This window comes from Mytilus galloprovincialis, chromosome 5 (genome assembly GCF_965363235.1).
Source record: "Mytilus galloprovincialis chromosome 5, xbMytGall1.hap1.1, whole genome shotgun sequence".
NCBI lineage: Eukaryota > Metazoa > Mollusca > Bivalvia > Mytilida > Mytilidae > Mytilus > Mytilus galloprovincialis.
In genome coordinates, this window is record NC_134842.1 from 36,311,674 (window position 1) to 36,325,321 (window position 13,648).

The 13,648-nt window shown below is 33.1% G+C and overlaps 1 long non-coding RNA gene across 1 annotated transcript; it reads right to left on the bottom strand.

The window, feature by feature from the left end:
* Positions 1-9,555: 9,555 nt before the first annotated feature.
* On the bottom strand, positions 9,556-13,581 carry LOC143074467 (uncharacterized). Its single transcript, XR_012977874.1, has 3 exons — positions 13,536-13,581; positions 12,314-12,367; positions 9,556-11,933 (listed from the first exon to the last, which is right to left on the bottom strand). It is a non-coding gene; the product is annotated as an uncharacterized LOC143074467 (long non-coding RNA).
* Between the last annotated feature and the right edge of the window lie 67 nt (positions 13,582-13,648).

A 13,648-nucleotide genomic window follows, 5' to 3' on the forward strand; every position in this document is an offset into this window, starting at 1 on the left:
CAGGATGATACAGTTTCAATTAAGTCTGTTTCATATCTTGACTTACATCTAGAAATTGACAATGAGGGTCGATTGAAAACATCCCTTTACAACAAAAGAGATCATTTCAGCTTCCCAATTGTGAACTTTCCTTTTGTATGTAGCAACACTCCAGCAGTACCTACACATGGAGTATATATGTCTCAATTATTACGATATTTCCATGCTTGTTTTTCCTATCATGATTTCCTTGATAGAGGATTGCTGCTCACAGGGAAACTATTGAACCAAAAGTTTCAAAAGGTGAAGTTGAAATTATTCCTTCGTAAATTTTACGGACGAGGTGATTAACCTAAATGAAATAACCTTTTCACAGCTGATATCGGATATGTTCCTTTTGTCGTAACTACAACACCCTTCCCTTTTCACGAATGTGACATTACGAATTATACTATTTACCGGATTTTTAATTACATAAGCAACACGACGGATGCTACATATGGGGCAGGTTTTGTCTACCATTCCGGAGTACCTAAGATCACCCCAATTTTGGTGGGGCTCGTTTTGCTTAGTCTTTAGTTTTCTATGTTCTGTCTTCTGTACTATTATTTTTCTGTTTGTCTTTTTTATTTTTAGACATGGCGTTGTCAGTTTATTTTAAATCTATGAGTTTGACTGTCCGTCTGGTATCTTTCGTTTCTCTTTTGAAAAATCCTAAATTAAAAAGAGCAAACATCCTTAGATTAATAAACAGCTAGTTTACATTTTTAGGGGAAGAGGGAGCACGGCGTGCATATGTTTTAGGACTATCCTCCTTGACATCTTTAGAATTCATGTTGTCCTTCATCTTCAAGTCACCAGGCGGCATTCAAAAGTGACCATTTTTTCTCATAACTGGTAGTAACTTTGAGCAGAGGTCATGGTTAAACATCATACAGAGCTACATTTCTATTTTTATAACTGTTTGTTGATACTTTTAAATTTCACCAAAACTGAATAAAATTAAAGATATTTTGTCTAGGATTTCTCAACCTTTACTGAGTAGAATAGTTTGACATTTGTTTGCTTTAATATTTTTATATTTTTGTCCAACGAAGTTCGGGATGGGATATAGTGTTGCATCTGTCCGTCACAAACTTAATTTCTATCTATCTGTGGAAATATAAGAGATGAGGAATATAAATATGTTGTCAGTAGAGGCAATTTTGATAGTAACGAGTTTCAGATCAAGTCTTGAAAAATGAAATAGATGATATTCCGTTTAATCAACTGCACTTAAAAGATATTCGATTTCATCAACTGCATTTTTATAGCATAATCATAACTAATTGGACCAGTTCTGACGAATTAAAGTCATCTCAATATAATACAGATTGTTCATACAATATTTTGCACTTTTTATACCAAAAACCTCCATATTTCCGATCCAAAAATTTGATGCGTGCACCAATTTACTCTCTTGTAATATAAAGTTGAAAGCAGTTAAAACAAAATCAAGGCTGCAAACGTCAGTCATTTTATTTGGGGTTCAATACAAAAAACAAGAATTATAATAAACCTCATAAAATATCATACAAAATCTAATTTATTTTATAAATTCATTTATGTCTATGTGGACAATTTCTATTTGAATTAAACAGTCAATTTGAACTAAGTGTATATTATGGAATTATCTAATTTTTATATTTAGCCAACCAATCAAATAACAGATATGTTATGACGTAAAAATTTATCTGCGACAAGAAAGTTCGCAAAAATTTCTCTGGACAATTTTTGATTTATTAGTTTGTTTATATACACTCTGGTGACACTTCATTCACATAACAACATTCTATATCATTTGTTTATGGATTAATATTTATTCAGCGAGAGGTCAGTACAATAGTTAGTAGTTTATATACATTTAAAGTCATCAAGACTGTTGACCTACATTTGCCCACGCAAATACTCCGTGATCGATGAACTATACATTTGATGCTGACAATATTCATTAACGATCTGCCTGTATATAAGAAGATAACTATAGTAATTAACTTGAGATGAGGATTTATTATATTCGTTACGTACTACAATACCGTTAGCATAGTATTAGAAAGCAATTCATGTTCATATTATGTAATTAGTCATTCTGTTATGAAAGAACCATGTGACATTCTGTTATGAAAGAACCACGTGACATTATGTTGTGGAAGAATCATGTGACAGTTTGACCGACTTTCAAACGTAAACAACTTCGGTAATAAACAGCTAGTGTATTCATTATGGAGAAGTCCTCGTCTGGGAATATTTTACACGTGACTTTATTGGGTCACAGTTTTATAAGGAGGTTAAATCGCTTTATGAATAGTTTTGACATATTTGAAAATCTGCGTTTGTTGAAGTGTAACTTTTTAATTAATTGTCGTGCACAGGGTGGACTTACAGTAGCAAGACTAGCTCAGCAAAAACAATTATGTACTTTTAGTTGTCTCCCTCACATAATTGTTATACAGATAGTGGGAAATGATGCTGCTAATAGGAGAACTAATGCATCCCAAGTTGCTCAAGACATTTTTGCGTTTGCGATGTATTTACACTATGGTTTGAATGTAAATCATGTCATAATTGGACAATTGTTATGTAGGAGTGAATTGGTAACATCCGCAGGATACAATGATAAAGTTGTACAAGTAAACACAATTTTACAAGAGAAAATCAAAGAGCATGATGAAAAGGCTATTTCTTTTTGGCACCACCGTGGTTTTTGGGATAATTTAAATTATTTGTGTTTTGACGGAGTGCACCTTAACCATTATGGAATGCGCAAATACTTTAAAAGTATTCGTTCTGCTGTACTTCATGCATCCAACCAGTGATACTGTATTATATTGTTTATGTAGGTAAATTAATTTGTTATAATACTTAATTTGGAGTTAAAAGTACATTGTACTTTTATCAATTTCTAATGTTTTATGAACATTGCTCATATTTATATATATAAGTTGCTTTACTTACATTGTAAATACATTGTAATGTGTATCTAGGTGCTTACACAGTTGTGGGCTTATAGTACTGGTACATTGTACCTTATATTTGCACATTGTGTACTATCTTATATTCTACCACATTGTAGGTTAAGCAAAACTGCACAGACGGTTACATTTATTCAGCTTACAAAGTGAGCCACATTTGGTACATTGTACCTATAAATACATACATATACAGTGTACACACTGTGTACAATAAACTACATTTAGTATTTAAGCCATTGGCATTACAATTTTGTGTTGTGTATATTATACACAAACCAACATATTAACAATCTGATTCTGTTTCAGTATCATCAGTTGAAGTCATAAAATTGCAATCAGCTCAACAACTGCCTCCCAAAAGAGGAAAATCCCGTCAAAGTGATCAACCAACTCACAAAAAAAACAAAAAACAAATATTGATTACACAAAACTGGCAGCTGAGATCCTGCGTTTACAGTCAGACAAAACAAATGCAAGCAATCAGCCAACTACATCTAGCGGTGTAAATATTGAGGCTGATATACATGTAGATACAGATGTTTCACAACATCAGCTACATGGAACGATTCAGATACCAACATCTACACAGAACGTTAACATTGATCCAGTTTCATGCACAGTATCAGCTCCTAATCCTACATCAGCAGCATCTGAGGAGAGCACAACACAAATACATGTAAATCCTACATGCACAGTGGCACCTGATGATACAACTACATCAGTCTTGAACCCGTCATGCAGCACTTCTAAAGAATTTGATATTCAAACTGTGGTTGAAACACTTTTTTCAGGTGAGCCGCCAGTCAACACACATAATTCAAGTGAAAATTCACTTAAAATTCAAGTATCAGATGGCATCCCATTGGGGGCCACTGTTTCACAAAAAATTAAAGAGAAAATATGGTCAGATGAATTCATTGATATGAATAGTTTAACGTCTTCTTATGTAGAGGACCCATTCAGTTTATTTGTAAGTAATAGGAAATTTTTTTTGTACAATAACTCAAGGTCAAACAAACCTCCACTTTCCATTGAACAGTGGACATTTGCATATTTAGTTTTTTCAGATACTTACATTGAGAAATGCCCTGAGGAAGCAAGGCATTTACTTAAGTATGGTCATAGTATTAGGGAGATGTATGATTTATGTGGAGATGAACCTTGGAGAATTTATGATGAAAAATTTAGAAGGTTAAGAGAAACTATTAAGCTCCCTTGGGGGGAAACTGATTGATGAGTTATACACCAAATCAGCAAATTCAAGTAATACCCAAAACAAGAATTTTCGTGCCCAACCAGCAAGAGAAAACAAAAGTTTTCAAAACCAAGGCAATACACAATACTACAATAAAAACATGCATTCAAACAATATCAAAACATGCATCTTGTTTAACAGAGGACAAACTTGCAACAAACCTTGCTCATACAAGCATGTCTGCCACTTCTGTAAAGGCGCACACGCAAGATTTCAAAGCTCTGAATATAAACCACAGCAAAATGCACAACAGAACAAACAGGTGCCAAATCAGAAACAAAATACCAACGCCGGTAAACGCTGAGTTACTTGGACAGGAATTGCAGGGTTATGATATGGATTTACGTAACATGTTAATACATGGTTTCACTTTTGGTTTTTCACTTAATTTCAAAGGTACACCAAGTAACAAAACATGTAAAAACCATAAATCAGCTACAGAAAATCCAGATGTTGTGTACCTTAAATTGGCAAAAGAAAGTCTAAGTGGTCGCATTGCTGGGCCTTTTAAAGAACCTCCATTTTCATTGTTTGTTTGTTCACCTCTAGGGTTGGTTCCAAAGTCAGATGGGAAATTTCGTTTAATTCATGATTTGTCATTTCCAAAAGATGATTCAATTAACTTAGGTATTCCTATGGAATATTCTGCTGTTTCATATGATTCTATTGATAATGTTGTTCAATTGGTCAAATCATATTGTCAATCCTGTCAAATGGCTAAAACCGATGTTGAAAATGCATTTCGCATTATCCCGATACAGAAATCTGACTACAATCTTTTAGGTTTTAACTGGAATGGGTTTTTCTACTATGATAAATGTCTTCCAATGGGTGCAAGTAGTGCCCCAAAAACTTTTGAGACTTTAAGTGTAGCATTACAGTGGATAATGCAGAAAAAATATCGGTCAGGTGGCATGTCACATATTTTAGATGATTTTTTATTTGTTGGTCCCCCTCAATCACAAAAATGCAACCAAGATTTGCAAACTTTTATTCAGTTATGTAATCGACTAGGTATTCCCATAAAAAAGGAAAAAACAGTCTTACCTACAATTGTCATAACCATTTACGGTATAGAGGTAGATTCTAATATAATGGAATGTAGGCTACCACAAGAGAAAATTGAAAAAATTGCATGAATTTTCTAGGAGGAAGAAAGTTACTCTAAGGCAGTTACAATCCTTAATTGGTCTCCTCAATTTTGCCTCTAACGTGGTTTGTCCAGGCCGTGCATTCCTGAGAAGACTTATTGACCTCACAATAGGAGTCTCTCATCCGTGTCATTATATTAGACTAACTAGAGAGTCTAAAGCAGATATTGGTATTTGGAAATCCTTTATTGATCATTTTAATGGAAAATCAGTTTTTTATGCTGATAAATGGCTTTCTTCTGACAGTTTATCATTGTATACTGATGCAGCTGGTTCTCTAGGTTTTGCAGGTGTTATTGGTTATAAATGGTTTGCAATGGCTTGGCCAAAACATCTGGAACACCATCAAATAGCAACAAAGGAAATGTTTCCTATTGTGCTTGCACTTGAATTATGGGGCGAACACATTCAAAACACCAAAGTATTGTTTTTGTCTGACAACATGGCAGTTGTTCAAATCATCAACAAACAAACATGTAAAGACATAATCTTAATGAGACTAGTTCGACGTCTGGTTGCTGTTGCCTTAAAATACAACATTCTATTCAAAACTAAACACATTCCGGGTAAAACAAATATTATAGCTGATAGCCTTTCACGTTTACAATTTCAGAAAGCACCGAAGGCAGCACCATGGTTGGAACAAAGTCCAATTCTTGTTCCCCAACATTTGTTGGAGATTTGACTGATGAAGCCAAACGTTTAATAAATTCAGCCTTGACACCCTCTACCAAAGCTTCATACCAAAAAACATGGCAAAAGTTAATTGAATTCCTGGGTCACCAACATATCTCTCTGCCGCTTCAGCTAACTTTATAGGCAATTTGTTCACTAAAGGTTTAATACCTGCTACAATAGCATCACATATTTCTGCTTTCAGTTATGTACATAAAATGTTAAACATTCAGGACCCTACAGCTTTATTCATTATTCGCAAAGCTTTGAAAGGTTGTGAAAATCTAACCCCATCTGCAGATGCAAGACTACCAATTACAAAAGCAATCCTTGACAAGATGATCATAAACTTACCATCAGTAGTCAGACTCCATGTTCATCAACTTTTACTAAAAACAATATTTTTGGTAGCATTTAATGGCTTTTTTAGGCTTGGAGAGCTTGTTGTAAGATCAAAACAGTCTATAGGGAGAGTACTTCAGCGTCAAGATATTTTGTTTACTTGGGAAAAGGGCATATTAAAGGGTGTTGAATTAACACTAAGGTTTTTTAAAAATAACAAAACTAACAAACCAGTAACAATTTTCTTGTCAGCATTGCCAAGCTCCCCTAGAATTTGTCCTGTTAATACATTATATGCTTTTGTGAACACTTTCAAGCATAATACGGGCCCATTATTTCAACATATGGATGGCGTGGGCTCATTCATCTTTTAGGTAAAGCTGAATTCGCTTGGGCCTTTTTTGTACGCCATCTTTTTTGTAGGCTGGCTTTTTATCAGGGGAGTTAAATCAGGGGCATTTAAATGTTACCATTTGTAAGATTAACTCCCCTGTTGTTGTAAATAATTTTGATCGTCGTTTTTAATAAATGACATTTTGATTGGAATTTTTTTCCTTGTTACTATTGCCTCCAAAAAACCGAGCAAAGTGTGTCCTGATATTAGTGGCTGTTTATATTTGGTATTCTCAGTTTTGATATACATTTATAACACTGGTCACATTAGACATAAAATCTAATTTATTTTATAAATTCATTTATGTCTATGTGGACAATTTCTATTTGAATTAAACAGTCAATTTGAACTAAGTGTATATTATAGAATTATCTAATTTTTATATTTAGCCAACCAATCAAATAACAGATATGTTATGACGTAAAAATTTATCTGCGACAAGAAAGTTCGCAAAAATTTCTCTGGACAATTTTTGATCCCACCACCTACCCCAATAACTTACCACCTTGTATAAACGAGGTGGGTTTTATAATTTGTTTTTAAATTTATTTTCTTTATTTATATGATATTTTACCACTTTGTTGATCGTGGTTATGTTGTTTTTTTTATACGCCACCTTTTGTTAGTGGCCTATTTCAATTTATTTGTCTTTTTTGTATGGCCTTTTTTGTACGCCACCTTTTTTGTAGGCTGGCTTTTTATTTGTACACGGCCTTGCCTTTTTTGTACGCCACCTTTTTTGTAGGCTGGCTTTTTATCAGGGGAGTTAAATCAGGGGCATTTAAATGTTATCATTTGTAAGATTAACTCCCCTGTTGTTGTAAATAACTTTGATCGTCGTTTTTAATAAATGACATTTTGATTGGAATTTTTTTCCTTGTTACTATTGCCTCCAAAAAACCGAGCAAGGTGTGTCCTGATATAAGTGGTTGTCTATATTTGGTATTCTCAGTTTTGATATACATTTATAACACTGGTCACATTAGACATAAAGCTACATTTCTATTTTTATAACTGTTTGTTGATACTTTTAAATTTCACCAAAACTGAATAAAATTAAAGATATTTTGTCCAGGATTTCTCAACCTTTACTGAGTAGAATAGTTTGACATTTGTTTGCTTTAATATTTTTATATTTTTTGTCCAACGAAGTTCGGGATGGGATATAGTGTTGCATCTGTCCGTCACAAACTTAAATTCTATCTATCTGTGGATATATAAGAGATGAGGAATATAAATATGTTGTCAGTAGATGCAATTTTGATAGTAACGAGTTTCAAGATCAAGTCTTGAAAAATGAAATAGATGATATTCCGTTTAATCAACTGCACTTAAAAGATATTCGATTTCATCAACTGCATTTTTATAGCATAATCATAACTAATTGGACCAGTTCTGACGGATTAAAGTCATCTCAATATAATACAGATTGTTCATACAATATTTTGCACTTTTTTATACCAAAAACCTCCATATTTCCGATCCAAAAATTTGATGCGTGCACCAATTTACTCTCTTGTAATATAAAGTTGAAAGCAGTTAAAACAAAATCAAGGCTGCAAACTTCAGTCATTTTATTTGGGGTTCAATACAAAAAACAAGAATTATAATAAACCAAGTCCAAGGTCTGTCGTCCATTAGATTCTCCGTCTTCTCTTCCCTTGACACTTCTTCTGTCAAATCGAATTAAACTTTTAAACAACAATTGGTATATTCTATTTGATAACATTTATCCAATCCTCTAGCTAACCAACAAACATTGCCTTTGTTTGAAAATTGAACAAAAGTATTATATTTTATCTAGTAAATTGTTTAAGTTAAATCATTAAATCTGACTAGGTTGAATTATAATAATTAAACATATCAGTATACTGTCCTTTGTGACTAAGAAGGGCCGAAAGATACCCGAGTAAAAGTCCCTCATAGATCGAAAATAAACAACATGGCTAAAAAAGAAAAAAAAACAACAGATAAATGATATTACACAAGAGACAACATAGAAAACCAAAGAATAACAAACACGAACCCCCCCCCCCCCCAAAAAAAAATGGGGTGATCTCAGGAGATCCAGAAAGGTAAGCAAGTCCTGCTCCATATGTGGCATCCAATTCTTTATGACTCCTTATTTAAATGTTAACTCAATGAATTGTTGTTGATACTAGATTGTTATTCATCATAGAATATCAAGGAGTGAAGTTGAAACAACCATCATCATCATCATCATCATCATCATCATCATCATCATCATCATCATCATCATCATCTTCATCATCATCATCATCATCATCATCATCATCATCATCATCATCATCATCATCATCATCATCATCATCATCATCATCATCATCATCATCATCATCATCATCATCATCATCATCATCAATCATCATCATTCATCATCATCATCATCAACATCATCATCATCATCGTCATCGATATCGTCGTCAAGTTTTTTATCCGGAGATTTTAGAAACACAGTTAATTCCTATAACTATTCTTTATAAACCTAACATATTTTCTCCCATAACTTATTTTGGAGATATTCAGGTTTTTTTTTAAATTTTGTTTCTGTATGTTTCATATTTCTATTCCAAACGGATGGGAAAAAAAACAACAACAAAAAATGCTAACACCATGCAAACCGTGACAAAATATCGACTTTGAATAAAAAAAAAGTTATTAGAGGGATCCTTTTTATGAAAATGTTTCTCATGAGTCAAAAGCTATTTTTCTTCAAACAGTGGTGGATGATAGAATTTAAATAGTGTCATTGATATTGTAAGTGCTGAATACAGTCATAAACAGACAGTCATGATTTAGCTGATGACAATTTAATTCACAGTTATAATCCAGATTCTCAACAAACTTTTGTTTAATGTCATCTAATTTATTTGGTAAGAACTTATTATAATGCTTATATTCGAAGTATATTTTGAAAGTACGTTACGATAACTGATTATATTATCATGCGTATCATGTATCTTCGGTAAAGTCTAGTTCTGTTAAATGAGCGAGTTTCAATGGAGTTTCCCCATTGTTATTTGCAGCATTAATGCTAGCCCCTAGTTTGAATAAAGCTCTAGCTGTTTCAAAATGCTGGTTTTGAATAGCAAGCAGTAAGGGCGATGATCCATTTGCATCACTCAATTCCATATCGGCCCCACGGTTAAATAAAACTTCAGCACATTTCAAATGTCCATTTTTCGCAGCAGCCAAAAGAGCTGAGGTTTTCCCTTCATGTTCAAATCTTTGCCAATTTAAATCAGCGTTCCCGTCGATCAAAGCCATTACACTTTCTAAATGTCCACCCTGTGCTGCAAGTATTATTGGTGTAGTTCCATGATCACAATAGAGGTTTGGGTCACCATTGTATTTCAACAGTTGTTTTATTACTTCAGTATGACCTCTATCAGCTGCAAGTAACATAGGTGAACCACCGTGGTCTCTGACTAAATTTGGGTTCGCCCCATGTTGAAGCATATATTCAACCACATCTGGATGGTTTTGTCTTGCTGCGTATAATAATGGTGGAAAACCGGAGAAGTATTCACCTATTTTAGGATTTTCTAACATTTGTAGTTGTGATTTCACATTGATATCAACACCTATTGATATAAGATATTTAACAACGTCTATTTTACCATACCCTGCTGCAAAGTGCAAAGGTGTTGTATGCACTTTCAATACATTCAAAAATTTTAACTTATCCTCATTTTTCGAAAGAACGTCTTTAAGTATTTCGCAAAGTCCTAGTCTACACAACCAATGAATTGGTGATGCTGATAAAATAGCAACATCTAAGGCAAATTTTGTATACTCTCTTATATCTTTAAGTTGTGGACTTTGTTTATGGGGCGCTATTGCCATCATTTCAAGCATTTTGGATTTGTCCATTGTCATTAATTCTTTATGAAAGTTGCTCTGAAACTCTTCGTCAATAAAAGAAGGATGTAAGAAAACGTTTGCAGAATCCCCAAATTCAATATCTCGAATAAATCTATTTGCAAGCATACCTTGAAATTTTGAACTCACAATTATTTCAATCATTATGTTATCGTCATCTTTTTCTGATGGTTTAGTCCGGACATATTCTCTTATAATTGATGAACCACCATATTCAAGAATCATCTCAATATTATCCATTCCATAAGTATGTGCCACTGCACTAGTGATGCTATCGTGTAAAATTTTATAAACTGGATGATTGTTGATAAAGTAAGTACCTGAAAGAGCGTCAAATCCGCTCTTCAATGATTTAAAACAATCTGTGTCGCCCGTTGAAATATGACAAGAGTTAATAATGCTGAGGATTTTTTTTGTGTCCGTAATATTGGCTGCTAAAAATTTAATATTTTGGCAAGCAGCTAAATCATTAATATCAAATACGTTTTCATGCATAAAGGCTAACACAATACAACAATAATGAAAACGTTCGACATCCAAAAACTCTTTCAAATCTTCTATGAGAACAGAACAAGGATCGACTGTATCATATCTATAGCGATTTGGATTTGAGCTTATGACATGGCAAAACAGTGGGAATCCGGGATGATAGGAATCAGTTGTCATTTTGTTTATTATATTACAATCTAAATCTTTCCCTGTTCGCTTGATAGTTTCAGCTAAGATGCCGTTTTTATCTTTAACGGAAAGACGATTCATTTCTGATGAAAAATCAATAATATTTTCTCTAAAAATAGTTTCCTTTATTCGGATTTCATTTTTCTTAAATAACGGTTTTCTAATGGTGGCTACTATTTTTATATGTCCGCCAGCTAGAACATCTCGAAGTCTTTTAGACATTTGAACCCAGTCAACCAGAGAACTTTCGTTCATACACTGCTTACCAAGTGGATCATTAACAAGAAAAAATTGATGTTTATCTATACTGATTGCATTAATTAGTTCATTTGGATTAAAGATTTCTAAAACCTTAAATGAAGGAAGTTTGTGTCTGTATTGAAGGGCTGCATGTTTTGCACTGACAGTTTTCCCTTCGCCTGAGGCTCCAATCAGAGTTACACAATTCTTGCTTTCCAATGCATCCATCACCAATGAAGACATGCTTGTTTCAAAGTAAAATTCGTCCATCTTTTCCCAAACTTCTAAAGTCGTCGGCATAAATTCTATAACAGACAACATATCATATTTATATAAATTGAAACTATTTTTAATTTTTTTACTATCAGTATGTTTGGATGAATGAAATATGAAAATTCTAGCATAATGTTGTTGTCTGCGTTAACATTTATGGAATATGTAACATATATATCTATATTTTAAAAATTAGGTCAGATTGTCTTATATCGTACAATGTATTGTCATATTTTTGATTTCTTTTCCCTATACGTACAACATTTATATTTTAAAAGAACAATGAAAGAACAAAATTAAAAACTTTGGAGAAATGTGACAACATAGATGTGTGAATGCTTTTCATATCATTATATGTAATGTTGATCCATTACAGTGTCGACTTTAGACAAGTACGTTATTGTTCACTGACTCTTTTGTGTAGATTCTTTAACACTACCTTGTGAAGTTTGTCTGCAATATTGATCTAAAACAAAACCTCAAACATTATGACAAATAAAAAAGAAATCATAGAGTCCATACAATACTTCGTGTTATCTTGCTAATCTTGATAAGATCCCTAAAGGGAAAGTGCACAATTAATAGCAGAGTAAATCAGATAACAGTATTAGCATACGCGATAAAGGATGAAGTTTCTGATTTACATATGTCAATGCTTTGAGGCATAAAGAGCAAGAAGACAACGAAGGATAGGCGATATATATAATACCACTGTTTCCTGATGTAGTTGCATTCTAATTGATGGTGAATGAGTACTGAAGGTCAAATGTGTACCCATAAATATGGAAATGTTTACATGCATCTGTAGATTAAACATTTGGTAGCATTCAAATCAAGTCTTGATAAAGTCATTGAAGTTTTTGAAGTGTTAACTTTAATTATACCTTAAAGAGCCTTTTGAATACTTGTAAAACGTTTCTTGCGTGTAGTAAAAAAAACAGCAAGGTAAACCATCTGTGAAGCCGCTTATCAATTTTGACAAAGTAATTGATTTGTGACAAAATCATTTAGTCAAGTCCAATTCATAAGTAAAATACATAAAAAAAGAAAAGAAATATTTTCAAACTATTGCTCCGGATACTGCATTTTGGTCAATAACTAGCGTCATTCCAAATTTCATAGAACTCACTAAATGTTTTACAAAAGTGATGAACAAAAACGGAAATGGATGTTGTGTTTTAGTCAGAAACAAGCTTCTGTCGAATTTCATAAACGTCCATGAAGGTTAAGTAAGTTCGACAAAAGTGACGCAGAAGTTATCGAAGGAATAATTACAAATGATAAGTCGAGGAAATGCTGACAACAACATTTAAAAAAATCCCGAATGATAACAACATACTCCCAAGCGCTTTTCAAAATCACTTCCTATCTCATAAAAGAGGGACGAAAGATACCAAAGGGACAGTTAAACTCATAAATCTAAAACAAACTGACAACGCCATGGCTAAAATGAAAAAGACAAACAGAAAAACAATAGTACACACGACACAACATAGAAAACATACATGCTATTACTTATTTCTCATCTTATATATTTTACAAGCTAAAAGGCTAAGTGAAATGTTGTTTTCGACCTGAAGTTCTTAAAAAATATATACAATATTACAGAACTATATAGATTATTATGTACTTACCGAACGAAGGAGACTGTGCCGTCGAATGTCTTTCATTTTTTTCATCTAAAAACAAAATTGATATCATAAAACTATAAAAGTACAAGGAAACAAGCAAACACAAAAATGTCCGT